This window comes from Mauremys mutica, unplaced genomic scaffold (assembly GCF_020497125.1).
Source record: "Mauremys mutica isolate MM-2020 ecotype Southern unplaced genomic scaffold, ASM2049712v1 Super-Scaffold_100054, whole genome shotgun sequence".
NCBI lineage: Eukaryota > Metazoa > Chordata > Testudines > Geoemydidae > Mauremys > Mauremys mutica.
Window position 1 is genome coordinate 3,916,612 of NW_025423258.1, and position 27,607 is coordinate 3,944,218.

General features: G+C 50.9%; 4 non-coding genes across 4 annotated transcripts; 2 read left to right on the forward strand and 2 right to left on the reverse strand.

Annotated features, from left to right (window-relative positions):
- Positions 1–10,707: 10,707 nt before the first annotated feature.
- On the reverse strand, positions 10,708–10,779 carry TRNAG-GCC. The gene has a single exon. It is a non-coding gene; the product is annotated as a tRNA-Gly (tRNA).
- A 2,487-nt stretch (positions 10,780–13,266) lies between these two features.
- On the forward strand, positions 13,267–13,348 carry TRNAF-AAA. The gene has a single exon. It is a non-coding gene; the product is annotated as a tRNA-Phe (tRNA).
- A 3,838-nt stretch (positions 13,349–17,186) lies between these two features.
- TRNAV-AAC lies at positions 17,187–17,259 on the forward strand. The gene has a single exon. It is a non-coding gene; the product is annotated as a tRNA-Val (tRNA).
- A 2,115-nt stretch (positions 17,260–19,374) lies between these two features.
- Positions 19,375–19,449, reverse strand: TRNAT-AGU. The gene has a single exon. It is a non-coding gene; the product is annotated as a tRNA-Thr (tRNA).
- Between the last annotated feature and the right edge of the window lie 8,158 nt (positions 19,450–27,607).

Here is a 27,607-nt window from a genome sequence, read left to right on the forward strand (position 1 = left end):
GACAGGGGGCCAGCTGTGGTAAGGCAGATCACTGGCCTGCAGAGGGCGCTCTGATGGCTGGAGAGCTAATTCCCAAGACGACCAGCAGGAGGTGCCGCCGGGTGAGTCTGCCCCCGCTTACATTGGGGAAGAATGAACATGGTTTTTGTAAAGGAAAATCATGCCTCACAAATCTACTATAATTCTTTGAGGGAGTCAACAAGCATGTGGATAAAGGTGATCCCATGGATATAGTATACTTAGATTTTCAGAAAACCTTTGACAAGGTCTCTCCCCAAAGGCTCTGAAGCAAAATGGGATAAGATGGAAGGTCCTCTCTGGGATAAATAACTGGTTCAAAGGCAAGAAACAAAGGGTCTGATTTTCAGAATGGAGAGAGGTAAATAGTGGTGTCCCCTTGGGGTCTGTACTGGGACCAGCACTGTTCAACATACTCCTCAGTGATCTGGAAAAAGGGGTAAACAGTGAGGTGGAAACATTTGCAGATAATACAAACCAACTCAATTTAGTTACGTCCAAAAGAGAGTGCAAAGTGTGACAAAGGGATCTCACCAAACTGAGTGACTGGGCAGCAAAAAGGCAGATGACATTCAATGTGGATCAATGCAAAGTAATGCACACGGGAAAACATGATCCCAATTCTACATCTAAACTGATGGGATCTAAATTAGCTCTTACAACTTAAAAAAGAGATCTTGGAGTCACTGTGGATACTTCTCTGAAAACATCTACTCAATGTGCATCAGCAGTCAAAAAAGTGAACAAAATGTTGGGAAGTCCTTAGGAAAGGGATGGCTAGCGAGACAGAAATATCATATTGCCTGTGTATAAATCTGTGGTATGCCCACTGTGACGATGCGGTTCTGGCGGGACCCAACTGAGTAGTGCCAAATCAGGACCAATTGCTTAAACAGGGCAGTCACAGCCCTAGGCTGGGGTTTTTCCACCTCTAAGGCAAACCAAACCAGCCAGACAAAAAGGACTTTGGTCTCACCCCACTGGCTAACCACAAGTCACACAAGCAATTTCTTTAGACACTCCAGTCTCCCAGTATCACCACCAGTGCACTCGTCCTGGGGATAAATGGTTATGAAAAGCAACACCCCAATAAAAGGAAAAGGTTCTCTCGATCCCAAAGGACCAAGCCCCAGACCCAGGTCAATATACACATCAGATCTTACCCACAAATCACGCTGTTGCCAATCCTTTAGAATCTAAAATCTAAAGGTTTATTTACAAAGGGAAAAAGGTAGAGATGAGAGGTAGAATTGGTTAAACGGAATCGATTACATAAAGTAATGGCAAAGTTCTTAGTTCAGGCTTGCAGCAGCGATGGCATAAACTGCAGGTTCAAATCAAGTCTCTGGAACATCCCCCATTGGGATGGGTCCTCAGTCCCTTGTGTAGAGCTTCAGTTTGTAGCAAAGTCCCTCCAGAGGTAGAAGCAGGATTGAAGACAAGATGGAGATGATGCATCAGCCTTATATAGGCTTTTCCAGGTGTAAGAACCTCTTTGTTCTTACTGTGGAAAATCACCACAAAATAGAGTCTGCAGTCACATGGACAAGTCTCTGCATACCTTGCTGAGTCACAAGGCGTGTCTGCCTTCTCTCCATGGGTCAATTGTGTAGCTGATGGTCCTTAATGGGCCATCAAGCAGGCTAACCAGAGCTAACACCAGCTTGTCTGGGATATCACCCAGAAGCACATCACCAACTTGAAATACAGACAGTATAGAGCCAATATACATAACTTCAACTAAAATGATACATGCACACAGACAGCATAATCATAACCAGCAACCCATAACCTGGTTTTAGACACCTTATATGACCCCCTTTACCTAAGATTTGGTGCCACTACAGGACCTCGGTTGCAACCCATGTTCTATATGGTCCCAATTTATATCAATAACGTCACACCCACATTTGAATACTGGAGTTGGTCCCCCATCTCAAAAAGATATATCAGAATTGGGAAAGGTACGGAAAAGGGCAACCAAAATGATTAGGGTATGGAACAGCTTCCATGTGAGGTGAGATTAATAAGACTGAGGGGAGTTTTCAGCTTGGAAAAAAGATAACTAAATGGGGGCTAGGATAGAAGTCTATAAAATGATGATGGGTTTGGAGAAAGTAAATAAGGAAGTATCAGAGGGGTAGCTGTGTTAGTCTGCCTCTGTAAGGAAGTGCTATTTACTCCTCATAACACAAGAACTGGGGTCACCTGATGAAAGGAATAGACAGCAGGTTTAAAACAAACCAAAGGAAGTATTTCTTCACCCAACACACAGTCAACCTGGGGAAACTTTGCCAGAGGATGCTGTGAGGGCCAAGACTATAACAGGGTCCATCAAAGAACTAGATAAGTTGATGGAGGACGGGTCCATCATTGGCTATTAGCCAGGATGGGCAGGGATACAAAACCATACTCTTGAGGTGTCCCCAGCCTCTGTTTGCTGGAAGCTGGGAATGGGCGACAGGGGATGGATCGCTTGATGATTCCCTGTTCTGTCGATTCCCTCGTGGGCACCTGGCATTGGCCACTGTGGGAGGACAGGATTCTGGGCTGGCTGGACCATTGGTCTGATCCAGTATGGCTGTTCTTGTGACCAATAGAGGGCAGTCCCCACCAGCAATATTTATATTTGGTGCACTGAAAGGGCCAACTTTCCAAAGCTGACCCAAAGGTTTAGTAAAAGTGTTTTGGAGAAAACAGAACAATGCGAATGAAAACTGGAAGCTATTGTTTAAGGAGTTTGTTAGATGGGGCATAAGCCACATTGCCTAATTAGCTGAGCTTGCAATGGCCTTCCACTCAACTTCCTGACATTTCTCCGTCTGCAAATGTGGTACCCATTTTAAAACCTAGATCCAATCAATTACAACATGACAGGGAAGATTCTAGGCATCAATGATCTGATCATTGCGTTGATGGCGGTAAACAAGAGCTTCCTAAGAGCCACCCTCATCCTCTCTCCCCTTTCTGCTCTCGCATCCTCTGCAAACTTTCGAAGACAGATGCCTCGTGATGGCCTTTGATCGTGGGGATGTTGCCTCTTGGTCAGGGTTTCGGCCCTTTTGGGGGGAAGGAAGCAGCAGATGGCGGGGGAGCCCAGGGCCTCCCATGGGCTCTGACCCAGGCCACTCTGAGGGCAACACTTCTTACCACCCCGCTATTGTCCTAAGTTCACAGTTTATCACAGGAAGCTCTGACGGGTGTCAACTCACTGCTCGGTACCTCTTCTCAGCCGGGCGTGGTGTGGCAGCTCTCTCCTGGGGTTGGCAGCTGCCTCTGTTATGCTGACAGATCCAGGCTGGTGACGTGGTGGTGGGTGGGATTGAACCGGGGACCTCTGGAGGATAGTGTGTGGGCCTCTACAGCATGAACTAAAAGCCACCCGGCTGTTAGCGAAGGCTGTATAGAAGACATGTTTTATTGCTCCCTCTAAGTGATCTCGGTCCCACTAGCTGGGACACCCCACCACCCCCTGGAGGTGTGTGGGTTACGTAGTTCCCCTAGCTGAGGAAGCGCATCCTGAGCTTCAGAGAGTTCCCAGCTGTAATCCCGGACGACCCCTGTAACAATGCGACCACTGGCAGGATGCTACTGAGAGTATCAATTCAGGACAAATTGCTTGGAGCAGGGCAGTCACAGCCCGAGGCTGGGTGCCTTTTACTATTAAAGCACGTCACAGCAGCCATGCAGAGAGGACTTCGGTTTTACCCCACTGGCCAATCGGACGTCAGACAAGCAATTCCCTCACCTATTCCAGTTCCCTTCTATCACCACCAGCACCACTCCTTATGGGGATGAATGGTTATGAAAACCAATACCCCAGTAAAAGAAAATGGGTTCTCTCAAAGGACCCCAAAGGACCAAGCCCCAGATGCAGGTCAATAGATGAGTCAGATCTTACCCACAAATCACGCTCTTGCAAATCCTTTAGTGTTGTTATGGAAAAATTGATCCATGTGTTGTGTTTTCAATCAGATCAGCCTGAGGCCTTTTATTGATTAGAAGCACGCAGGGGAGAACCGTTATGGAAACGGCCTCCCCGAAGCTGGTTACAGACAGCCTTATAAAGCTTAAAACCACAATTGTAATATGCAAATTACATAAATAATTTCCTTATTATTTTGCTAAGAAAATATTGCAAAGTTAATGCTGATTGGAGCAGGAGTAAATTTCTTCCATATTAGGCTTTTCCTGTTCTTACTTATCTGTTCTATGTGGTTACGTGCTGGCAGTCGGGGATATTACAAAATTGTTTTTCAGTCGGGGACTGTTAGGACTTTCCACTGTCTCCTCCGTGCCCCCGTGCTTGGCTTGTCTGGCCGGCCCTGGCAGCCTGACATGAGGCCTGGGCCTACAAGGCCTTGGATAACACTGGATTTTCCCTTACAGCATCTAAAATATAAAGGTTTATTCATAAAAAGAAAGAAATATAGATGAGAGTTAAAATTTTTAAAGGAATTAATTACACACAGTAATGGTAAAGTTATTGGTTCAGGCTTGTAGCAGTGATGGAATAAAGTGCAGGTTCAAATCAAGTCTCTGGAGTCCATCCACAGCTGGGATGGGTCATTCAGTCCTTTGTACAGAGCTTCAGTTTGTAGCAAAGTCCCTCCGGAGTCATGAAGCTGCACTGAAAATAAGATGGAGACGAGGCATCAGCCTTTTATAGCCTCTTGCCATGTCGTCTTTGCTTTCTTTGTCCCAAGGACACTCTATGCAGCACGTGGCATAGAAAAACCTTAGAGTTTTGTCCACAGGCAGGTCCCTGCAGACCTTGCTGAGTCACAAGGCGTATCTGCCTTCTCTCAGTGGGTCGATTGTAGAGCTGATGGTCCTTAATGGGCCATCAAGCAGGCGAGGCAGAACTGACACCAACTTGTCTGGGGTGTTCCCCGGAAGCAGAGCACAAGTTTGAAATACAGGCAGCATAGAGCCAATATTCATAACATCAACTACAAAAATGATACACATCTAGAGATAGCATCATTATAATCAGCCAATCAGAACCTCTCCATAGACCCCTTACACGACAACCTTTCTACAATATTGGCTGCAAATATAGAACAGCGGTCGCAATGGTGATCTCTACAGTTACAGATTATGTCAGTAACGTCACAGGAGGTGACACAGCATCAGTGAGACTGATACTGGAATACAGCTGACCGGGCTTTGAGACAGGTGCCCTGGGTGTTTTAATCACTGTGTAGACATAATATTAGGCTATGTCTCCAGTGCAATGAAACACCCACGACTGGCCCGTGTCACGTTAATCAGGGTCATGCGGCTTGGGCTGTAAAGTTGCAGTGTCCGTGTCTCGGCTCAGGCTCAGTCCCCTGCTCCAGGAGCCCAGAAGGTTGGGAGGGGGTTTAGCAAGTGGAAATGGTAAAACCGCAGGGGAGTATTACCCTGGACTCATGGCATTTCTCCATCGGTCTGTCTGCTCTGGGGCGGGGACAGAAACACGTCCTGCTGCATTCGTCATTTCAAAGGGTGGTTTAGGATTTTCATTCTCAGACACGGTGCACAAAATAGGACTCAACCCTCGGCATAAACTAAACGAGCTGCCCACAGATTCTGGCAGCCACAATGTACATTTGGTGTGAGAGCTCAGACCTGCCCCTGTCCCAGAGGGAGGAGGTAGTCTCAGAGGGGACTGGACCACTGACCTATCAGCTCCTAACTCCCAAACTTTCAGTAACTCTAGCCTCAGTGCCTGTGAGTGTAATTTAAACCATAAGAAAAACCACACTAGGCTAGACCGAAAGTCCATCTAGCTCTGAATCTTGTCTTCTGACAGAAGCCAATACCAGGTGCCCCAAAAGCAACTCAGTAAGGTACCACTGCAACTTGAACCCAGGATCTCCTGTATACAAAACAGTGGTTTTAGCCAGCTAAGCCATGGTGCCTACAGCTGCTGAAGGGCTCATGCCCGCACACACCTGACTCTCTGCCAACCTCCATCTGGGCCTGACAAGATTTGCTGGTGTTTGGATTCAGTAAAGCAGAGGAGCAGGGGAAGTTTTACTCCCAAGGTTCTTTGGACAGGTCTACACTACAAAATTAGATCGGTGTAACTACATTACTCAGGGGTGTAAAAAATTTACCTCCCTAAGCAATGCAGTTATATCAGCCTAACCCCGGTGCAGATAGCGCTGTGCCAACAGGAGGGCTTCTCCCATCAGCATAGCTTGGGGAGGGGCTTGGTTAGTGAAGATGAAGAGAATAGGTGGCCCATGGCTCTTGCATTTGGGGAAGCTGTGTGTGAGCGCTGGAAGCTCCCTGGAAGTGGGGGGCCCATTGGTGCCCAGACCATGGCACTGCCCCCCCCAGCCTTCTCCTCTCTCTGAGGCCCCACCTGTGCTCCCCCCTTGCTCCTGTTAGGCCACTTCCCACCCCCGCTCTTCCTCTTTGGCTGAGGACGGCTGAGCCACCTTTCGCTCACTCCTCTCCTCCCCCAAGGCCTTCCTGCCTCCTGCTCGTGCCTCTCCACCCCCTACCACACGGTCTCCCCACCAGCCACCACCGCTCTGACCCGTCCCTGCAACCCACCCTGCCCACCACCCACACCTCTCTGCCCCTTCCCCTGAGACCTGCCCTGCCCACTGCCCCCACCTCCGAGACCTGCTCTGCCCACCGCTCGAACCTCTCTGCCCCTCCCCTGAGACCCACCCTGTCCACGTCTTTCTTCGGTCGTCTGTTGTTATTCCATGAAACATCAAGAATGGAATAAAAAGCTGAGTTTACTCCAGGGTGAGGAAAGAAAGGAGCCACCAACCCCCCGGCATTGCTGCTTTAGTTAAAGTGTTTAGTTAAAACAGCCGTTGAATGTCCTCCCTATGCCCCTTGTGTCACCAGAGCACATCCATGCTAGCAGTTCGTGGATGGCAACAGAGAGCAGTGCACTGTGGGTAACTATCCCACTGTGCAACTGGCTGCAGGGAGTTTTGGGAAGGGTTTGCAATGCCTCACGGACTGGTACAGCATCACATGATGCAGGTTTCTCTATCCCACCATTCCATGGGCATCTTACTAGATTACCAGCTACTTTTCAACTGCAGTGTGCGTGGCGGGGTAGAGACTGTTTGTGTGTGTGTTGGGGGAGTGTGTGTGTTGGGGAAGAGTGAGTGTGTTGAGGTAGGTAGGAGCGGATCATTATTATCCCTACTTGAAACAGGGAGAAGCTAAGGCTGAGAAAGGAGAATTGACTTGTCTGAGGTCACACAGCCAGTCAGTGGCAGAGTTGGGAATAGGACCCAAGAGCCCTGATTTTCAAACTAACCATCGGATCTTGAATTTCAGACATTGAATGACCTGAATAAAGTGCTCACAGATGAGCTACAGACCAACAACAGTGCACAGGAATTATTCAGCAAGTATTTGAGAACTGCAATGTTAGAGAGAATCATGAACTGCTCAGAGACCATTAATGCAGAGAAGCCGCAAAATTAATCAAACACAGAACTGGTTCTGACTTATTTCCTTGGTCTTAAAAGAGAACAACAAGGACCTGAGTCTCCTCCCTGTCAATAATCCCCTGCTCAGCCAATCAGGGTAGAGACTGAGGGCGGGAGGCTGAGGGTTCTCACCAGAGAGCCCAAAGGATGGCCCAGGTCACTGATGGGGATCACTGCCCGAGCACTATTTCAGCCCCACATTTTTGTGTGGATCTCCCACAGTGGGAACTGCAGAGCACTCCCCTGCAACACACACACACACACCCCTGCTGGCGTTGGGAGGGGAACAGGAGAAAGGACAAAAGAAGCAAGAGACAAAGAGAAAGGAGGGAGGGATGTAGGAAAAGGTAAAACAAAAAGGACAAACTCCAATGTCCCCAGTGATTCTAAGGGACAAAATCCCAGGTGCAGAATAAAATTCTGCCTCCTTAAGCTCGTGTTTTCCATGCCTAGAATTCAACTCTCACCAGATGGATCAGACTGAACAGGTTTCAGACCTTGAGGGGGCTCTTACCTTCTAAACAGGGATGGCTGTTTTCTAGTAAAATCACTAAAAGGGAAGGAGAAAACGGGAAAGAGGTTCCTCGTGGCGCTCACGTCCATGAACCCGAATACTCTTTCAGTCCTCAGAGAGAGACCTGGAGAAGGAGACTTGTTGGAGCAAAGCCACAGGGGTCTCTGAGGTTTCCCTGGCCCCTCGCCCCTGTCCTGCCTGGCTGATGTCAGCATCTCTCTGTGAAGTCACCACCTCCCCACCACCTTGGACCAATAGTCTGAGGTCCTGCAAAGGCCTTTGTGATGTCACTGCCACACCCCTCCCTTGCTGGGCTAATGTTCTGCCCCTGGCCAGGCACTCTGGAGGTTTGAGCTACTCCCTGTGGATCACCCCACTCAAGGAGCGTTCGTTCTAGGCAGCAAGCCGGCTAGACAGGAAACATCAGACGCTGCTCCCAATGCTACACTCAGTTTTTCAGAAATTATGGCCAGAAGAGACCATTAGAGCATCTAATCATATAATCATAGAATATCAGGGTTGGAAGGGACTTCAGGAGGTCATCTACTCCAACCTACTGCTCAAAGCAGGACCAATCCCCAACTAAATCATCCCAGCCAGGGCTTTGTCAAGCCTGAGCTTAAAAACCTCTAAGGAAGGAGATTCCACCACCTCCCTAGGTAACCCATTCCAGTTCTTCACCACTCTCTGAATGAAAAAGTTTTTCCTAATATCCAACCTAAACCTCCCCCACTGCAACTTGAGACCATTACTCTTTGTTCTGTCATCTTCTACCACTGAGAACAGTCTAGATCCATCCTCTTTGGAACCCCCTGTCAGGTAGTTGAAAGCAGCTATCAAATCCCCCCTCAGTCTTCTCTTCTGCAGACTAAACAAGCCCAGTTCCCTCAGCCTCTCCTCATAAGTCATGTGCTTCAACCCCCTAATCATTTTTTGTTGCCCTCTGCTGGACTCTTTCCACTTTTTCCACATCCTTCTTGTAGTGTGGGGCCCAAAACTGGACACAGTACTCCAGATGAGGCTTCACCAATGTCTAATAGAGGGGAATGAACACATCCCTCGATCTGCCGGCAATGCCCCTAATTATACAGCCCAAAATGCCGTTAGCCTTCTTGGCAACAAGGGCACACTGTTGATTCATAGCCAGCTTCTCGTCCACTGTAACCTCTTGGTCCTCTTCTGCAGAACTGCTTCCTAGCCATTCGGTCCCTAGTCTGTAGCAGTGAATGGGATTCTTCCGTCCTAAGTGCAGGACTCTGCATTTGTCCTTGTTTAACCTCATCAGGTTTCTTTTGGCCTAGTCCTCTAATTTGTCTAGTTCCCTCTGTATCCTATCCCTACCCTCCAGCGTATCTATCACTCCTCCCAGTTTAGTGTCATCTGCAAACTTGCTGAGGGTGCAGTCCACGCCATCCTCCTAATCATTAATGAAGATATTGAACAAAACCGGCCCCAGGACTGACCCTTGGGGCACTCCACTTGAAATTGGCTGCCAACTAGACATGGAGCCGTTGATCACTACCCATTGAGCCCGACGATCTAGCCATGTTTCTATCCACCTTATAGTCCATTCATCCAGCCCATACTTCTTTAACTTGCTGGCAAGAATACTGTGGGAGACTGTATCAAAAGCTTTACTAAAGTCAAGGGATAACACATCCACTGCTTTCCCCTCATCCACAGACCCAGTTATCTCCTCATAGAAGGCAATTAGGTTAGTCAGGCATGACTTGCCCTTGGTGAATCCATGCTGACTGTTCCTGATCACTTTCCCCTCCTTTAAGTGGTTCAGAATTGATTCCTTGAGGACCTGTTCCATGATTTTTCCAGGGACTGAGGTGAGGCTGACTGACCTGTAGTTCCCCGGATCCTCCTTCTTCCCTTTTTTAAAAATGGGCACTACAGTAGCCTTTTTCCAGTCATCCAGGACCTCCCCCGATCGCCATGAGTTTTCAAAGATAATGGCCAATGGCTCTGCAATCACATCTGCCAACTCCTTTAGCACCCTCGGATGCAGCGCATCCGGCCCCATGGACTTGTGCTCGTCCAGTTTTTCTAAACAGTCCTGAACCACTTCTTTCTCCACAGAGGGCTGGTCACCTTCTCCCCATACTGTGCTGCCCAGTGCAGCAGTCTGGGAGCTGACCTTGTTTATGAAGACAGAGGCAAAAAAAAGCATTGAGTACATTAGATTTTTCCACATCCTCTGTCCACTAAGTTACCTCCATCATTCAGTAAGGGGCCCACACTTTCCTTGACTTTCTTCATGTTGCTAACATACCTGAAGAAACCCTTTTTGTTACTCTTAACATCTCTTGCTAGATGGAACTCCAAGTGTGATTTGGCCTTCCTGATTTCACTCCTGCATGCCTGAGCAATATTTTTATACTCCTCCCTGGTCATTTGTCCAGTCTTCCACTTCTTGTAAGCTTCTTTTTTGTGTTTAAGATCAGCAAGGATTTCACTGTTAAGCCAAGCTTGTCGCCTGCCATATTTACTATTCTTTCTACACATCGGGATTTTTTTTCCTGCAACCTCAATAAGGATTCTTTAATCCTTTAGAGGATTGGAACTGATTTCAGTGAAGGCACGTTTGTTAGGTTTTTATGCATTTGCACAGGAAAACATTGAGTGTTTTTATTCATTTCAGGGATCCCTATTCAGTGGAACTCCTAAACATAATGGAAATGCCATTATTTTTGTTGAAGGAAGAGGTTTGTAAGAAGGCACTTGGATTTGAACCAAGGACCATTTGAATGGCAGTCAAACACTCTACCAGTGAGCTATACCCCCATGACTACTGTGTAGGTAAGTCAGAGATCTTAAAGATTTTGAAGGACAGGCCCTGCCTCAGCGATCTCCTGTTCTGTTCCCAGCCCACAGTGCTTTTAAAAATGGGATTTGATTAAACTTATAGATCCATGTAAACACCACAGCTTGCACACCCACCCACATAGCTTCCCCCAGTGACATAGCTACCACCTCTCGGGGGAGATGGATTAACTACACGGACGGGACAGCTCTCTCCCCTCCGCTTAGAGCATCTTCATTATTTATGAATAGGTGGGAAATAACCTCCTGAATGGACAGTAACCAATTTATCAAATATTGCTGGCTCTGCATTCAATATGGGTACCTGGTTGTATTGGCTGGATTAGTAGGAGCATTGCCGGCAGATTGAGGGAAGTGATTATTCCCTTCTATTCGGCACTGGGGAGGCCACGTCTGGAGCATTGCGTCCAGTTTTCGCCCCCCCCCCCCACTACAGAAACAAATTGGAGAGAGTCTAGGGGAGGGCAACAAAAATGATTAGGGGGCAGGGGACTGACGAGGAGAGGCTGAGGGCAGGGCTGCCCGGGGGGGGCAGGTGGGATAATTTGCCCCAGGCCCTGCAGGGCCCCCAGGAGAACACAGGATTCTAGAGTATTGCAACTTTTTTTTATGGAAGGGGCCCCCAAAATTGTTTTGCCCCAGGCCCCCTGAATCCTCTGGGCGGCCCTGCCCCCTCCACCCCCTTGACTCGTTCTCCTCCCTCTGAGGCCCCACCTGTGCTCCGCCCTCACTCCCATTGGCCACTTCCCACCCCCGCTCTTCCACTGTGGCTGAGGCCTGCTGGTCCCCCTTCCGCTCGCTCCTCTCCTCCCTGAATGTCTCCTTGTGCCTCTCCACCCCCTACCCCAAGGCCTGCCCACCGCCCCCACCTCTCTGCCCCTCCCCTGAGACCAGCCCTGCCCACCGCCCCCACCTCTCTGCCCCTTCCCTGAGACTCACCCTGCCCACCGCCCCCACCTCTCTGCCCCTCCCCTGAGACCCACCCTGCCGACCGCCCCCACCTCCCTGCCCCTCCCCTGAGACCCGCCCTGCCCACCCCCCCACCTCTCTGCCCCTCCCCTGAGACCCACCCCGCCCACCGCCCCCACCTCTCTGCCCCTCCCCTGAGACCCGCCCTGCCCACCGCCCCCACCTCTCTGCCCCTCCCCTGAGACCCGCCCTGCCCACCGCCCCCACCTCTCTGCCCCTCCCCTGAGACCCTCCCTGCCCACCACCCCCACCTCTCTGCCCCTCCCCTGAGACCCGCCCTGCCCACCGCCCCCACCTCTCTGCCCCTCCCCTGAGACCTGCCCCGCCCACCGCCCCCACCTCTCTGCCCCTCCCCTGAGACCCGTCCTGCCCACCGCCCCCTCCTCTCTGCCCCTCCCCTGAGACGCTCCCTGCCCCTCCCCTGAGACCCGCCCTGCGCACCGCCCCCACCTCTCTGCCCCTCCCCTGAGACCCTCCCTGCCCACCGCCCCCACCTCTCTGCCCCTCCCCTGAGACCTGCCCTGCCCTGCCGGGCCCTCCTCTCTGCCCCTCCCCTGTCACCCGCCCTGCCCTGCCGCCCCCACCTCTCTGCCCCTGCCCTGAGACCCGCCCTCCCCACCCCCCACCCTCTCTAACCCCTCCCCTGAGACCCCCGGGGCCCACCGCCCCCACCTCTCTGCCCCTCCCCTGAGACCCGCCCTGCCCACCCCCCCCCTCTCTGCCCCCTCCCCTGACCAGCCCTGCCCTCCGCCCCCACCTCTCTGCCCCTCCCCTGAGACCCGTCCTGCCCACCACCCCCACTTCTCTGCCTCTCCCCTGAGACCCGCCCTGCCCACCGCCCCCACCTCTCTGCCCCTCCCCTGAGATCCGCCCTGCCCACCCCCCCCACCTCTCTGCCCCTCCCCTGACACCCGCCCTGCCCACCGCCCCCACCTCTCTGCCCCTCCCCCGAGACCCGCCCTGCCCACCACCCGCACCTCTCTGCCCCTCCCCTGACACCCGCCCTGCCAACTGCCCCCACCTCTCTGCCCCTCCCCTGAGACCCGCCCTGTCCACCTGTTTCCTCGGTCGTCTGTTGTTATTCCTTGAAACATCAAGGATGGAATTAAAAGCTGAGTTTTACTCCAGGCTGAGGAAAGAAAGGAGCCACCAACCCCCTGACAAATCTCAGTGCCCCAGAGAAAACCTGCCCCCTGCTATTGCAATCACTGATGTGCTGGGGATATGGCAGGAAAGGGACTGTCTGAATGATCAAGGCAGGAAATGGACAACAATCTACAGCAACGTCATTGACCACAAACACACTGTCCTCATGCTCCAGCCAGAAGGGAAATGAGCAGGAATTCTTGCAGTTCAGCCATGGACACACTTACACAAGGGCACAGCAGTGTGCTGAGGGAGCTGGTCTGAGGAAACAACTGGAATTGATCACTCAGTGAGAACAGAACTAGAGTGCAGTGAGAGACACATCTCAACCAAGTAGTTCTGGCTGAGCGGTTAAGGCGATGGACTAAAAATCCATTGGGGTCTCCCTGCGCAGGTTTGAATCCTGCCAACTATGGAGAAAGTTGTGGTTCTTTAGTTTCAAGGGAGCTGGGTCTTGTCTGACTCTCAAGCTGTCTCTACCCTATTGGGTAATGCGGCTTTAAAGTGTTTTAATTAAACAGCTGCTGCATGTCCACACTATGCCCCTTGTGTCACCAGAGCACATCCACGCTAGAATCTCGGATGGCCACAGAGAGCAGTGCGCTGTGGGTAGCTGTGCAACTGGCTGCAGGGTGCTTTGGGAAGGGTTTGCAATGCCTTATGGGCTGGTACAGCATCACATGATGCAGGTTTCTCTATCCCACCGTTCCATGGGCATCTTACTAGATTGCCAGCTGCTTTTCAACTGCAGTGTGCGTGGCGGGGCAGAGACTGTGTGTGTGTGGGGAGAGGGAGTGTGTGTGTGGGGAGAGGGAGTGTGTCGCACACTGTCTCTATGTTCAGACAGCTGCTGCAAGCAACCAGTCCTGAGGCAGGGGGAGGGGGCAGCCCCAACATCAGCCCCCACTTCCCTCACTGGCTCAGCACAGCACAGCAGCCTCTGTCACACGCACACACACACTGCTGCTGCTTAGCTCTGTGTCAGGGGTGCTGGAACAGGGGGGTTAGAGGGCCGTGGCCCCACCACTCTTAACTGGCTGTTAGGACAAATGATGGAGGGGGGAAAGGGGGAGTCTTGGGGGGGGGAGAGGCATTCTGTGGGTTTGGCCTCGGGGGGAGAGGTAGTGTGAGTGTGGGTCCTTGGGGAAGGGGTGTCATGGGAGTGCCACAGTTCAGACAATAGTGACCCCCCACTGTAAGGAAGCTCCCGCCGCCCCTGCTCTGTGTTGGTAGCGCGGGAGAGAGCAGCGTTCCAGGGCAGTGATTTGCTCCCCGGGGCTCCACCAGGGGGGCTTGGGAGGCTGCAGGGAGTCCTGGGCCCTTTATATCACCACCCTGGGGAAGCCGGGCCGGGCTGGCAGAGCGTACCCACTCTTGCCAGTACCCCATACTGGAATGTACCAGCTTACGTTCACCTCCGGAAGGTCCTCACGTGGATCAATAACTGGTTAAAAGCCAGGAAACAAAGGGTAGGAATAAATGGACAGTTTTCAGGATGCAAACAGGTAACTAGTGGTGTCTGTACTGGGACTAGTCAACATCTTCATAAACGATCTGCTGAACACCGAGGTGACAAAATGTGCGGATGATCCAAAACTACAGAGGATAGTTAAGTCCAAAGCAGACTGTGAGGAGCTAAAAAGAGATTTCACAAAACTAGGTGAAAGGGCAACAAAATGGCAAATGAAATTCAATGTTGATAAATGCAAAGTGATGCACATTGGCAAACATAATCCCAACTCTACATAGAAAATGATGGGATGTAAAATAGCTGTTCCAACTCAAGTGAGAGATCTTGGAGTCACTGTGGATAGTTCTCTGCAAACATCCACTCAATGTGCAGTGGCAGGCAAAAAGCGAACAGAATGTTGGGAATCATTAAGAAAGGGATAGAGAATAAGAGAGAAAATCTTATTGCCACTGTATAAATCCATGGTACGCCCATATCTTGAATACTGCGTGCAGATATGGTCGCTCCATCTTAAAAAAGATGTATTGGAATTGGAAAAGGTTCAGAAACGGGTATGGAGTGTCTGCCATATGAGGAGAGAATAATAAGACTGGGACTTTTCAGCTTGGAGAAAAGCTGACTAAGGGGAAATATGCTAGAGGTCTATAAAATCATGACTGGTGTGGGGAAAGTAAATAAGGAGTGTTACTTATTCCTTCTCATAACACAAGAACTAGGGGTCACCAAATGAAATGAATAGGCAGCCCGTTTAAAACAAACAAAAGGAAGTATTTTTTCACACAACGCACAGTCAACTTGTGGAACTCCTTGCCAGAGGAGGTTGTGAAGGCCAAGACTATAACAGGGCTCAAAAAAAGAGCTAAATCAATTCATGGAGGACATGCTCTGAGCCAGGATGGGCAGGGATGGTGTCCCTAGTCTCTGTTTGCCAGGAGCTGGGAATAGGTGACAGGGGATGGGTCACTTGGTGATTCCCTGTTCTGTTCATTCCCCTCTGGGGCACCTGGCTTTGGCCACTATGGGAAGACAGGATACTGGGCTAGATGGACACAGTCTGACCCAGTCTGGCCGTTCCTACGTCCTTATGTCCTTATGCTCCTTTCATACAGATGCCTGGGATTCTGCCTCACAATGTGTCCCTGAGGTCTGCTTCCACAGGTCTCAGCCAAAATGCCCAGACAGGCAAACACTCTGGGCTCCTGAAGCCTCTGCCCCCCACCTAGTGCCTATGGCTCATCCCTGACCCTTGCTGCTGCTCCTTGCTATAGACTGTGAAAGCAGCAGAGGCAGCGCAGGAGCCTTCTGGGGATGCAGATCTGAGGCTTTGGGAGAGACACATTGTCTGAGACATCAGAGTGCTGCAAACCCTGCAGCCACCCCCTCAATCTGGGGCCTGTTCCAGCCCTGAGTCTGGGCTGCCGCGATCCCTCCCCCAGAGCAGGGCGCCCACAGATTACAGCCTGGAAATAGGCGTGTGAGACTAACTACTGCTTTCCCTGACAAGGCCTCCCCTAGACCAAGTGGAGTCCCAGGCAAGACATGTCTTCGGTGCCCCCCCCATATGTTAAAATTTTGAATATCTTATTTTTCATTGCATTTGTAGCTCAGCTCATGATTTTGACGCACAATTTCGATGCATGATTTTCTCTGTCATATAAGATGATAAATTTGCAGGCTAGGTTCTGTAAACCTGTATTTATTCATGCCATATATAAGCAAATAAAACAAATGCATTTTCTTTAAGCATATAGAAACTTTTTAATTTTGACAGTAACTGAAATGTACTAACATCTAGCAATGGAGCACTCACCAGCACAGGGTGGGCCAGTATTAAATAGTGTGACAGTTGGAGACAGCGTTGGATGTTAACCCCAGGCCCTTTGTTCAAAGGTCGCTTCTCTTGCCTTTCCCCCATGAACTGAAGCGCAGCATTAAAGAGATCCAAAGATTGGCCAATGGCATTTCCAAGTGCTAAAATAGCAAGTGATGTCGGTCTCTCATTGGCCATCAGCGACTGAAGATGTGGTTTAATGAGCCGGAGCTTCAAGGCGAGGGTGGCTCTGTCCACTGCCTTCCATTGCGCTGCTGGGCACCAAGTCCCTGGTGGCCAATATGTGATGCTGGGAGAAGAGAGTGGGGTGGCAAGTGGCGGCAGGACTTCTGCCACCAGGGTCTAGCTGCCCAACTTCCTCCTGGTACTGCTGGCCCCCCGTCGCCTTCAGGTAACCCAGGAACTAAGGCAGGAATAGGGCGAGGAAGCGAGTAAAGCCGAGCAAGGAAGGCAAAAGTGAATCTTGTCTTCATGGGCCGCTCGCAATGACGTCCTTTTTCTGTGCCACAGCTGACAACAACATCCCAGACAGAAAAGCAGGAGGCCAAAAAGAAACCGAGCAGCTGCTGAAGTAGTTCAGCTGGGAGCGTGCTAGACTAACAGGCTCTTCTATCCCGCTTTGTGCACGGGTGGGATGTTTTCTGAAAGTGCAGCAGTTCCTTTAACTGCCACGAGTCCCTCATTTCAGGCTATGCAGCAGGAAAAGGCAGCATGGGCTTCTGCACCGAGTTGGCCCACCTGACCTTTCATTCTTCTCTTGCTCTTTGTCAGCAAGGGGAAGAAAAAGAAGCTCTCCCTCAAGCTGGAGTCACAAGGGCGACGTAAGGACGACTTCCTGAGCCCCGGCTCCAGTCCTCTGCTCTGCCAGCTGACCCATTGAAGGGCTGCCACCACTTTCTCCAGGTTTGTCCATCGGTCTGTGTCAGGGTGAGCAACAATCAAGCAGACGGAGTTTCTGTAGTGTAGTGGTTATCACGTTTGCCTAACACGCAAAAGGTCCCTGGTTCAAAACCAGGCAGAAACATGCTGGCTTCCTTTTGCCAGATCCCCTTGCTGTTCAGGAAGATGCTCCTCCTTCTCCTATTGGCCTGTCCGTGGGATAACTCCAACCCCCGCATGACAGAGGGTGCTGACAGCAGTGGAGAAAGCACCTTGGCGTCAGGCTGGAGAACCTAGAGGAGTGCGGCGTGTCACCTTTTGGAGGCTTGTGGCTTGGCCTCCTCTGCTGTTGGAGGTTGGCCGGTGGAGGCCGGCTCTTCCTGCTGGCCTCCTCTGCGTGACTTGCCAAAGGAGGAAGTGAGGCAGGAATGGGGCAAAAGAGGAAAGTCCTGCTGAGGAAGGCAGGGCAGAAAGTAAGCACATCATTGCGGCTAAATGGGGTTAGTAGAGCATCACCATTCGTTCTGCAAAGCCGGGGGAGGTGCGGTTGGCTGCTGGGAGGCAGAATCCTGTGCCTGCCTCTTGGCTTCCCAGGGGTGGCTCCTTGCAGCCCAGGAGAAGCGGGGTTCTGGGGGGAAGGAAAAGCAGCAATGGCGAGGCTGAGTGGGCTCCTTTCTGGCCGAGATGGTGGGTCTGGGAGTTGCCTGTAAGCCATAAGTGGACTTGGTGCAGTGAAAACCGCTGCTCCATTCTGGCTGACCTGGGGGAGCCATTGATGACATGGGAGTGGGGGCAGGGCACTGGCTGTGAGCAAATGGGATCCAGGAAGCCCCAGCCTGCCCCTCCAGGGGCCGAGTCGTCTTCTTCTCTCCTGCCATGGGGAGCCCGGCCTTAAGCCTGCCCAGCATGCACTGCAGCTCGAGCATTAAGCCTTCCTGTGGCATAACCGAACTACGGCCTAGTGTAATTAGGTGTAAAGTTTAGATTGTGAATTTATCTTTAATTTCCACGGTAACTTTGCTCTTTTATGCCTACCACTTATAATCCTTAAAACTCCATCTTTCTGTAGTTAATAAATCTGTTTTATGCTGTACTTAAACTGGTGTATTTTGCTTGAAGTTCGTGGGAAATCGCAGCTCCATTACAAGGCTGGTTCATGTACTATTCACAGTGAGGGACGGGTGGACCCTGCCTAATAAACTCACACTGATCAGGCTTCTGATTAAGGCAAGATGGTATGATCCAGGAGCGCAAGGCTGCAGAGCTGGGGGGAATTGGTGGGAGGCTCTCTATCATTAGTGTTATGAGTGGCTGGGAGAAGCATTCATGTAACAGTTGGATGTGTCCCTACCTGTAGATGTCTGTGTAAGTGCAATATCTGCCAGAGATTCACAGCTCCTCACAGCATCATAGTGTGAGAGGGAGCCCAGGCAGTGGGACACAGGGCTCAGGAGTCCCACTGTTCAGGTTGCATCCCATAGATCCCATCACAGACTTTCAACAACCACAGCAGATGTTCACTGGAACAGTGGAAGAGATGCCAAAATAGTGATCTCCAGGGCCTGCAGACATCAAACTATCAGGAATTCTGCGCACAGAGAGGACCCTGCAAGTGGAAAATGCCTTTGGAAAAGACCCTTCTGTCCCCAGCTGTGGTCGTACAGTGCTTAGTGCTCTGCGTTGTGGCCTCAAGAGCCATGGATGCAAGTTGAGTTATGGCGACCTTTTCCTTGTCTCCAGGTTTCTTAGGTGCCTCTTTCCAACACTTGTCAGAAAAAACTACCGGTTTCTTTTGGAAGCATTGCAAGGCAGAGGCAGTCCTCTCTGTTTCCTCAAAAACTGACCAAAAGGTGGGAGGAGTGGACACATTTGGCAAGGCACTACTGGGTGCTGCATCTCTAACCTCCACTTTACCTGGCAGGTGCCTCTGGGACTTTTCTCCCAGCTGCTCCATTTTTCATCAGTGACAATCAAAAGGAAGATGACATGACATCTGTGTGCAGACATCCCCAGCGAATCACAAGCACGTGTGGTGCAGGCTCTTGTGTTGCAGCAATTGCAGTTGAAGCAACCACCATGCTAATGCCAGTCACAGCAGCCTTTTCATCAACTCCAGGCTTGTGATTTGATTCTTTCCAATGTTTCTCTCCAAAGAAACCTTTTCCTTAGCAAGCAATTACTTGGATACCAAGGGAGGTCTCTTCTGTTTCCTGGAAAGACACAGGAAAATGTGAGCAGAGCAGATGAAAGCCATAGAACAAGGCACCACTGGGAGTTGAACCCAGGATCTCCAGTTTACTAGACAGGTGCTTTAAGCCAGCTAAGCCATGGTGCCTGCCTCAAGAAAGTATTTGCCACTGTTCCTTTTGATGGTCCAGGACAGCACCTGCAAATTCCAAACTACAGACGTGCCCCATTTCCCTCAAGACTTGCAAGGAAGAACTGTCAGGCCAAGCCAGGATCTCCTGGTTACTAGGAAGACACTTCAGCCAGCTCTTCCCAAAGATCACTATCCAGAGACCTTTAAACAGCCACTGCAGATGTTCACCGACAAAGAGATGCCAAAATGGAGTTCTCCACTGCCTGCAGCCATCACACTACCAGGAGTTCTGTGCACAGAGAGGCCCTTGCTGGTGGCAAAAGGCTTTGGTAGAGACTCTTCTGACACCAGCCGTTCTCATAGACTGTTTAGCACTTTGTGTTGTGGCTTAGCATCCACAGATGCCAGTTTAGTTGGGGGACATTTTTCCTGTCTCCACATTTGTCTAATGGCTCCTTTCAACACTTGTCACCAAAAAGACCTGTTTCTTTTGCAAGCGATGTACAGCTAGGCAAAGGCAGTCTTCTCCATTTCCTCAAAAATCACCAAGCTGTGGGGAGAGGAGACACATTCAGCCAAGCTGGATCCTGAATCTCCTCTTTATTCAGCAGGTGTCTGTGAAGGACACAAATCTCCACTGTGTAGAGGTCAAGAATAGGAGTTTATTACACACAGTGCTGGCGGAGTGGGCTTATTAGGCTCAGAGACACTGTTAATTAATTAATTACAATAGAATATATAGATTTTCCACGGCGGGGGAAAGTGACAGGCTAGGCAGTTCCACACCCTGGGACAGGTTTTGCAGCAAGACAGGATAAGCACATTTGCCAATGGTTAACAGATTAGATAATGTCTCCACCCATGGTCTCAAGTTAGCAAGTTAACATTTCATTAATACTTTGATAAAATGTTATTAGTATAAAATATATATGTTGAATTCTGATTTGGGGTCCATAGGAATGGAGCAACTCCTTTGATTGTCCAACAGGTACATTCCTAGGGGTTAAAGAAAAGGAACAGTTAAAGTATATGGCAATAAAGATAGTTTTCTGTGTGTCTTAAGGCAGGCACTGGTCCCTTGGAAGGGAGGTGGAAGGATGCCATATCTTATACTGACGTGCCAACTTTTCATAAACTCAAGGTTGGATCTGTGGGAAGAATGTCTCCCTAGAGAAGAAACAAACACAATAGGAATAGGGATTCTTTGTTCAATCTGCAACTCTGAATAAGACACAATTCTTTAGTTCTTAGCTCCAACACCTGGCAATTTGCTGACCAGGCCTATCTTAGCAAGCAAGGCTTTCTGTTTACCCAGCTTTCTCTTAGCTGATCACTATTTGCTAGGCCTCTGGTCCCTTGACCATACTCTGGACTTTGGGTCTGGAAAAGAGCTGGCACAATCCATAGATCAGGTTGTTATACAAAACACACATGGATTTGAACCCTTCACATACAGTAATGGCAAAGTTCTTGTTTCAGGCTTGTAGCGGTGATGGAATAAACTGCTGGTTCAAATCAAGTCTCTGGAGTACATCCCCAGCTGGGATGGGTCATTCAGTTCTTTGAACAGAGCTTCAGTTTGTAGCAAAGTCCCTCCAGAGGTATGAAGCAGGATTGAAGACAAGATGGAGATGAGTCATCAGCCTTTTCTAGTCTCTTGCCATGTGGTCTTTGCTTTCTTTGTCCCAAGCACAGTCTATCCAGCATGTGGAATAGAAAAACCTTAGGCAGGTTCCTGCAGTCCTTGCTGAGTCACAAGGCGTATCTGCCTTCTCTCAGTGGGTCGATTGTAGAGCTGATGGTCTTTAATGGGCCATCAAGCAGGCTAGGCAGAACTGACAACAACTTGTCTGGCTGGGGTGTTTCCCGGAAGCAGAGCGCAAATTTGAAATAGGGCCAGCATAGATCCAATATTCATAACTTTAACTACGAAGATGATACACATCTAGAGATACCATCATTATAATAATTCAGTCAGAACCTCTCCATGGACCTCTTACACAACAACCTTTCTACAGTATTGGCTGCAAATATAGAACAGTGGTCGCAATGGTGATCTATACAGTTACAGATTATGTCAGTAACGTCACAGGAGGTGACACGGCATCAGTGAGACTGATACAGGAATACTGCCTCCAGTTTTGGTGTCCTCATTTGAAAAGGATGTTGTGAAATTGGAGCTGGAGCAGCAAAGAGCCACCAAATGTTTTGAGGGCTGGAGAAAAATGCCTTCTAGTGAGCTATTGAAAGAGCTCAACCTGTTTAGCTTATCAAAAGAAGATTGAAAGGTGACTTCATTGAAGCGTTGAAATGCCTTAATGGAGAGAAACTATTGGCTATTAAAGGGCTCTTTAATCTAGCAGATAAAGGCATAACAAGACCCAATGGCTGGAAGGTGAAAAGAGACAAATTCACATTACAACTAAGGCACAAATATTCAACACCGAGGATAATTCACCACAAGAACAAGCTTCCAAGGAAAGTGGTGGATTCGCCACCTCCTCATGTCATTTAATGAAGACTAGATGCCTTTCTGGAATGTGTTTGCCCAAAAGTAGCTCTTGTGTCATACAGGAGGCCTGTGATATGCAGGGGGTCAGATTAGATGCTCTAATGGTCTCTTCTGGCCACAAAGTCGACTAATTTCTGAAAAACTGAGTGTAGCATTGGGAGCAGCGTCTGATGTTTCCCTGTGGAGCCGGCTTGCTGCCTAGAACGAACGCTCCTTGAGTGGGGTGATCCACAGGGAGCAGCTCAAACCTCCAAAGTGCCTGGGCAGGGGCAGGACATTCGCCCAGCAAGGGAGGGGTGTGGCAGTGACATCACAAAGGCCTTTTGCAGGACCTCAGACTATTGGTCAAATGTGGTGGGGAGGTGGTGACCTCACAGAGAGATGCTGACATCAGCCAGGCAGGACAGGGTGAGGGGCCAGGGAAACCTCAGAGACCCCTGTGGCTTTGCTTCAGCAAGTCTCCTTCTCCAGGTCTCTCTCTCAGGACTGAGAGAGTATTGGGGTTCACGGACGTGAGCGCCAGGAGGAACCTCTTTCGAGTTTTCTCCTTCCCTTTTCGTGATTTTACTAGAAAACAGCCGTCCCTGTTTAGAAGGTAAGAGCCTCCTGGAGGTTTGAAACCTGTTCAGTCTGATCCATCTGGTGAGAGTTGAATTCTAGGCATGGAAAACAGGAGCTTAAGGAGGCAGAATTTTATTCCACACCTGGGATTTTGTCCCTTAGAATCACTGGGGACATTGGGGTTTGTCTTTTTTGTTTCACCTTTTCCTCCATCTCTCCCTCTCTCTTTTCTCTTCCTTCTTTTGTCCTTTCTCCTGTTCCCCTCCCAACACCAGGAGAGAGAGAGAGAGAGAGAGAGAGAGAGAGTGTGTGTGTGTGTGTTGCGGGGAGTGCTCTGCAGCTCCCACTGTGGGAGGTCCACACAAAAATGTGGGGCTGAAATAGAGCTCGGGCAGTGATCCCCACCAGTGACCTGGGCCATCCTTTGGGTTCTCTGGTGAGAACCCTCAGCCTCCCATCCTCAGTCTCTACCCTGATGGGCTGAGCAGGGGGTTATTGACAGGGAGGAGACTCAGGTCCTTGTTGTTCTCTTTTAAGACCAAGGCAACAAGTCAGAACCAGTTCTGTGTTTGATGGATTTTGCTGCTTCTCTGCATTAATGGTCTGCTGCCGCTGAGGGGAGCCTGAGCCCTTTAAATCCTGGCCCCCAGCCCAGCTGCCAGAGCCGCGGCCGGGATTCAAAGGACTCTGGGCTGCTCGCAGCCTTGGGGAGCTCTGAGCCCTTTCAATCCTGGCCCCAGCCTGGCTGCCGGAGCCCTGGCCGTGGGCAGTCCAGAGCCCTTTCAATCACCGCCGTGGAAGCCGGTGTGGTCCAGCACGGCGTACTGGCTCTTGCCGGTACGCCGTACCAGACCAGACCGGCTTACTTTCACCTCAGGGTGGGTGGGGGGTACTGCAATCCCCTGCTAGAAAGTAATGGTGGTGGGGGACTCTGTGAGCGGCTCAACATCCAACTCTGGTGGCAGATGCGGTGTGGGGGACTCCAGGTATTTCTAGGATCCCCTATTTCCACCTGCCTGTAAAGTCCAGCCTTCCCCAGCACATTCACTGCAGTGCAATTGGGTCACTGTTTCCATGGCTGCACAGCAAAGAATCGCTCCCAGTTTCCTTTTTCTCTGCAGTAGGATTAGCCTGTGTCGGTGGTTAATGATGTGGATCTTGTAATTTGTTATTCATTCCCCACCTTGACAATTCAGACAGTCCCTTTCCTACTCAAATCCCCAGCACCTCAGTGACCCCCGATAGCAGGGGTTGGGTTTTCCCTGTGGCCGAGATTTTCAGGGTTCTTTTCCCCTCCACCTGGAGTGAACTCAGCTTTTTCCCATCCCAGACAATCCATGAAATAACAGCAGCAGCATAAAGAAAGAGGGGAGGGAACATCTCACGGCCAGGGCTGGATGTGTCCAGAGCCCCCTGCTTGTCCATTGTTTCCATGGAATTTGGCCTCCTGCTTTGCACAAGGGACAGAGAAAGATCTTGCTGTTCCTGTGTCTGTACAAAGAAAATTGTGCTTCTGTATGAAAGAGAGGCGGGAAATGGGCCCATGATGGGGCAATAGCCTCAGGGTTAAGATCTAAGGACTCAGGCTGAGAACTGATTTAACTCCACTCATCTGGGATTTAACAAATTCTCTTCCATGGAGACACTGGGAACATGTGACATTGATCCAGACTCGGGGGGTTCAGGCTGCTTTAACTCTTGGTAAAAACATGAACTTGATTCCAAGAAGGGCGAGAGAAGCCCGAAGCTGACTTTAGCCGGGGTCTCCTGGATGGGTGGAAACTTCCTTCCCTGAAACCAGGGGACAGCAGCTACTGGAGACATACCAGGGCTCGGAGGAAGGGGGATTGTTGCATGGACTTTATGCGCACAGGGCCCCACTAACTCTAAATCCTCCACTGTAGCAGGAACTTAGAAAGTCAGACCTTGGTCAACGGTAGGACTGGGGTTTGAAAAAAACATTATTTTTTCCTCCCCTTCATGAGAAAGAAAGGAAGAGCTGGCAGCTCAGGTGCAGAAAACCACTTTTTCCTCTGGCTGAGGAGCTGGAAATCAGGTACCGACGACTGGTGTCTCCTGAAGGGAGGGGGCACAATGTCAAGGTTCAGCCCCACCCCCCTTATGATCAACAGCCCCTCCCAGCTGTGAACAGTGCAGGGCGAGGAAGCAGCAAAGGCAGCCCCTCTCCACTCACCCCTCCAGCAGCTGCTGTGCAGGGAGGGAGCCTGGCAGCACCACATGATGTAGCAGGCCATAGCTAACCCAGGTGGGGCACAGGACCCCACACACGCCCTCTGCAAGTGTTGCCTCTGAAATTAGGAAAACTGGTGAGTTCAAGGCACAGCTGCACACCCAGAAGAAAGCCCAGCACGACACGCCCAGGGTGAAGGGGGTGCTAAAGCCTGGTATCAAACCAGAAACCTTCAGATCTTCAATCTAATGCAATCCCAACTGAGCTACTTTGGCAATGACCAGGCCAACCAGGAAGGCTTAACACACGAGCCGCAGCACATGCTGGGAAGATTTAAACCTGGATGTCACAACGCAGGAGACAAGCAGTGGACTTGGCCGGAGGCGCAGGCTGGGGTTTCCTACATCCCAGTCACTCAAGCCAGCACCTGCCCCCTTGCAAGCTGTCACTGGCACCCCCAGCTCTGGCCCCTGCCTGTCCTCTCACCCATCTGCGTCCCTTCGCCTGTAGCAGTGGCACCATTCCCAGCCGTGGACAATGGGGGACATGGAAAAAGGTAAGGGTGGGTATGACCCTGAAGTGTGTTGGGACCACTGATCTCGGTGGTGGGACAAGGGGGTTAAATCTTGGCAGAGACCCCCAAAGGGCAGGTGTGGCTGCTGTTGAGCTGCCTGGGCCCAGACAATGGCCACAAATTCTGTCTCCTAGCAACCGATGGCCGGGGCGCACCTGCTGCAAGAGGCCAGCTGGCTGGGAGGAGTCGGAGAACAAAGAACGAGCTGGAGGGCAGGTGAGCAGGTTGCCAGGGAAACCGGACAGAGGACAGAAGAGGGACAAACGGGCCTGGCTGAGTCGGGCTGTTGGGAGCAAGGAGTCTGCTGGGTTGGGACTCCTCGGGAGAGCCCGAGCTCTGAGTTCAGGGTCTCCCCAAGATGGAAGTTGCTGAATCTTCCTGCTTCCTGTGCGAACACAGAACTTTCCCAGGCTGGATCCCAGACCCCTAACAAACCTTCTGTTGTACAGCGCTGGCTGACAGTCACTGGGGACTGCGGAAGTTGGGGGTGCAGGACTCCCCTTCGGGGGGGGTGTAAGGCTTTCCCAGGTGTCCTATTCAGATGGACTCATGACTGGAAGGTCTTGGGGTGGAACAGGGATGCTGAAAGGTCCAAGGTTGGTCTGAGGAGATGCTGAAGCCAAGGAGGCTTCCCCCAGTGAGAGCATGTGGGAGGAAAGACTTGGACCTGCCAACGTTGGGAACCTGTGAATGTGAAGTGACCAAGTGGTGAGTTAACAATGATGCTGTTGCACAGGATTTGACTGGAACTAGAAAACAAAAAGTCCTTAAAGTGGAACTCTTGGGTGAATAGAATGAGCTGATTTGTATTCAACCTTGGAAGGCAATAGATTGTTACATCTGTCAGACCAGCCTGGTTTGGTTTGGTTGGTTCATGGGTTGGCTGCTTTCCCTGGTAAATTGCAGAGGGTTCAGAGAAGAGCCACAGGAATGATTAAAGGCTTGAGCAGGGAGAGAAGTTTAAAAAAATCCTGCGGCTCTGACAGCCCAGGATAACCTCCCACTGCTGGCAATGGGAATTGAGCCTTTGTAACTAGCTGCTGGTACCTGAGGTCTCAGCTATGGATTAAACTGGTGGCAAACGCAGCTTCATCCAAAGCAGTGAAGGATGTAAGTCAGGCCTGCACAAATCGTAAAGTGGCGAGGGCCATATTACTCCAAAGAAAACAGCTGAGGGCCGAACCCCCCCAGCCCTGCTGACCCCCCCCAGCACCGCCAAGGCCCCCCCAAAACACAACACCCCAGCGCCGCCCAGCCCCCCTGAAATACTCCCCCCCCCAGCACCGCCTGCTCCACGGAAACAAACCCTCCTTCCCCAGCGCTGCCCCACCAAAACATTGAACCTTGGTAATATGTTATAGCGGGCCCCTAAGGTAGTATAATTAAGGTAAAAGAAAAATGTCTCTTTGCTAGAAGTAGAATAAGATCTTCCTCCCGCTTGGTAATCAGTTGCCCTGTGGAGTGAATGAGGTGGGACTGAGGAAGGCAGCACCTCCAGACAGCTGCAACCCTTGGAGAGGGGCTGGGAGCCAGACCAGATCAGCAGAACAGGTCAGCCACTGACTCACCATTCACCTCCTCAGCCCCCCACCCTCCCGGCTCGCCTCCTCAGCCCCCGCCACTGCCCCCCCACTCGCCTCCTCAGCCCCCCACCCTCCCGGCTCGCCTCCTCAGCCCCTGCCACTGCCCACCCGCCTCTTCAGCCCTGCTCCCTCACCTGCCACTTGCCTACTCACCTCCCACGGGCCGCACAGTGAGCCCACCCGGGCCGCGTGTTGTGCAGGCCTGATGTAAGCGAAAGAGCAAAGCTGGCCATCCGGGGAGCTGCTGCAGTCCCGTAACCACAGCTGGATGGGAAAAGAGGAAAAACTCCCTAAAGTGCTGGGAGCAGCCCCGAGAAAAGGAAGTTTGTCAGTGAGATCAGTAACAATAAATGTGAACTGAAGGAGTGCTTTCTCCTCTGTGCCGACAGGTTTGAATTGTGTTACTGTACTATGAGATAAAGCTTTATAATATCCTGCTCTAATTTCAGGAGGGGTCTGTAACCATAATTAGTCTCTGTGGGAAGTGGGACATTCAAAATTCCCAAGGAATTTAAAGGGTGGGGTTCACGGTTGGTCACCTGAGGGCTGTGCAGTTCAAACCGCTGACCAGAGAGGAGAGAGCAGGGATTGTGGGACACCTACCCGAGGCCAGCTGCAGCGCTGTAATCAAGCAGGGTGTCTACACTGGTACCGCGGCGCTGTAGCCCCGGTGCAGAAGCTGTACGCCTCTTGTCAGGGTGGATTTTTACAGCGCTGCAACTGTGCAGTTTCTGTGCACTAAGTGGCTTGGC